Genomic DNA, 3,026 nt, shown 5'->3' with positions numbered 1-3,026 from the left:
GTGGGTGGGGGAAGGGGCGGGCGCAAAGGAAAGGAGCCAATGGCAGGCGGGCGGGCGGGCGAATGAAAGGCGACGCCCTAGGGACTCGGGCCGAGCTGGCGCGCGTGTACACGTCGGGTTCTCCGTCGAGTCTTGCGGGGCCAAAGTGTCTCGGTGCGAGCGGGGATTGGCGGGCGGCTCTGTCTGTCTGTGTCTTTCGCGCGCTCACTTCCCACCAAAGGAACCGCACCAAAGCGGGCGCTCCGCTCAACAGCCGCTTCCGGTCTCCATGAGGCGCCATGAGTGGCAAAAGTATCCGTTTGGGGGGGACGTGGGAGCCAAGTATTCGCCCGCCCCCCCATAAAATAGCTGAGGGCCTCCCGTTTATGTGGGGTGGGGCATACCTGCCCCCCTACCCCCAATATGCTGTTCAAGTTGGCACCCCTGCTTCCAGGGTTATGAGAGGCTTTAAGGCGTCCTCAACCTCCAGGCAGTTCAGTATCCCCAGTCCAACTGCTCTGTTTAGTGAGGGAAAGGCTTGGTGGCCCCAATCCTGTCAGGGATAGCCTAACCTCTGTCCTCCACGCCCTGGGAAGCTCTAGGTTAGACTACTGTAACACATTGTACGTGGGGCTGCCCTTGGAGACGGTTTGGGGCAGAATTCAGCGGCCAGGTTGCTCACCGAGGCAAAACCGCTGAGCCTCTTACACCAATCCTGGTCCAACTGCACTGGCTACCAATTAGTTTCTGGGCCCAATTCAAAGTGCTGGTTTGGACCTAGATAGCTTCAAATGACTCTTGAGAGTCCCATGGACTGCAAGAAGATCAAACCTCTCCATTCTTAAGGAAATCAGCCCTGAGTGCTCACTGGAAGGACAGATCCCGAAGCTGAGACTCCAATACTTTGGCCACCTCATGAGAAGAGAAGACTCCCTGGAAAAGACCCCGATGTTGGGAAAGATGGAGAGCACAAGGAGAAGGGGACGACAGAGGACGAGATGGTTGGACAGTGTTCTTGAAGCTACCAGCCATAGGCGCCGACTCCATGGGGCCTGAGGGGGCCCGAGCCCCCTCAAAAATTCGTTTGGGGGGGCTCCGCCCCCCAATAATCTCGGGCGCCCCTCCAGCAGAGCGCCACCGCCGCCCCTCCCCCAGCCCAAAATGCACAGGGTCAGGCTGCATGCCTCCTGCCCTCCCTCCCGAGCAAAAGCTCCACCCAATTTCCTTCGGAGCTGATTAATAGGCGCAGCACGCTCTCCCCTATTCGCTCACGAGGAGGCGGCGCCACTTTATCTGCATATTCATGAGCTTATTTATTATTCATGAGGTTTCCCGGGGGCCCCCAATATTTTTTATAAGTCCGCGCCCCTGCTACCAGCATGAGTTTGACCAAACTGCGGGAGGCAGGGGAAGACAGGAGTGCCTGGCGTGCTCTGGTCCAGGGGGTCACGAAGAGTTGGACACGACTAAAAGACTAAACAACAACATTGTTTTTGTTTATTATTATGGTATGTGTTTTTTTGTTTCCATATTGTAAACCACCCTGTGATCCTCAGATGAAGGGAAATATGTAAATTTAATAAATAAAATACTGTAAAACACATGGACAAAGACAGCAGCTCTCCCAGGTTTAACTGAGCTCTCCCACTGTGTGGTGCTTGCAGACAGGTTTTTATAATTAGCAATCCTATACAAAGTATCAAGCAGCAGTTAGACACAGCAGTATAGGGGCAAGTAAAACAGGTGACAACTCTTTTGCCCAGAGTGAAGCAGTGACGTTGAAGAGCAAGTAAAGGGTAGACTGCCATATTTCTGTCTCCAGTCTCTTCCTGTATCATTCATTACACACAAACACACACAAACTGGCAAGGGGTATCAATATTTGCTTTATTCGTTGTCATTCTTCATACAGAATGTGGCATTGCACTCTAAGTTGTTGCCCAGTTTCCCCCTCTCCTCTATAGCCTCACTTAATTTTTCTATTTCTATTTCTATTTTTGTTACACACAATTATTTTTCGAGGTTTGTCATTTTGACTTCAGATGTGAAAATTGTTGAGGACAGTCCTGCCATTTAGAAATAACCCCAAATTTCTGACGTTTCTTCTTTCTTTTTTTTCAGTTCAATGCTTGTTACACCATCTCTTAACAAACTTACCAAATTTCTTTTGCCTGCAAAAGACATTCTGCAGGCTTTCTGGTTTCAAAGTCAGACTGATTAATAGTGTGGCTGTAATTTACATTCTTCTCCAAGCTGTATTTATTTGAGCTCTGAACATCCCTTAAGGTTGTTACTACAAATACCTACTGAGTTTAGAGTGCTAAGTGATCCATTATCATGATTGAAATTGGATCACCTAATTCACCTTTGGAAGCCAAACATCCTTGAACTCTTGAAAGTGCTAAGTTCTCTTTTAGCTATGAGTCTTTCCTTTTAAAAAGGCTCCGTTGGAAAATCATAGCATACAGTAAGACTTATCTTGCTGATCTTTGTGCAATTGCATCTGATGACCTTATGGCCAATCCAACTAGCATAGCACTCTAATATTCACAAGACTATTTTATCAGCATATTTGTTCAGCAAGAAGGCATTTGAATGTCGTTGTGATATCTATTTATTCCCATTATTTATATCCTGCCTTTAAGCATATGAAACCTTCCAAGGCAGCTAAAGGTTGTATTCAGAGTAGACCCATTGACATTAATAGACCTCACCAATGCAGGCCCATTAATTTCAGTGGGTCTACTCTGGATACAAGTTAGTTGAATACAACACCGCATCTCTGGGTTTTTTGTTTTTTGTATGCATCCTCACAACAAAGTTCTCATCCACCTGGTGGTCCAGACTTTGCTCTCCACTAAATTCAGATTTTCTCAATCTGATGGGCTTTCTTACGTTTCCGGTGTGATTTCGCGGAGTGTCACTGCCACATGCCCCTTCTTTCATTTTCTTTCCATCACCTCCAAGGAAAGGAGGCAGCCTTCGCTTTTCCAGTGTCCACAGTTATTTTGTGCAGAAGTTTTGGGGCATGAAACACCCGTGTTAAA

This window comes from Podarcis bocagei, assembly GCF_964188305.1.
Source record: "Podarcis bocagei genome assembly, chromosome: 5".
Lineage (NCBI taxonomy): Eukaryota > Metazoa > Chordata > Lepidosauria > Squamata > Lacertidae > Podarcis > Podarcis bocagei.
Note: the sequence above shows the minus strand (reverse complement) of the source record.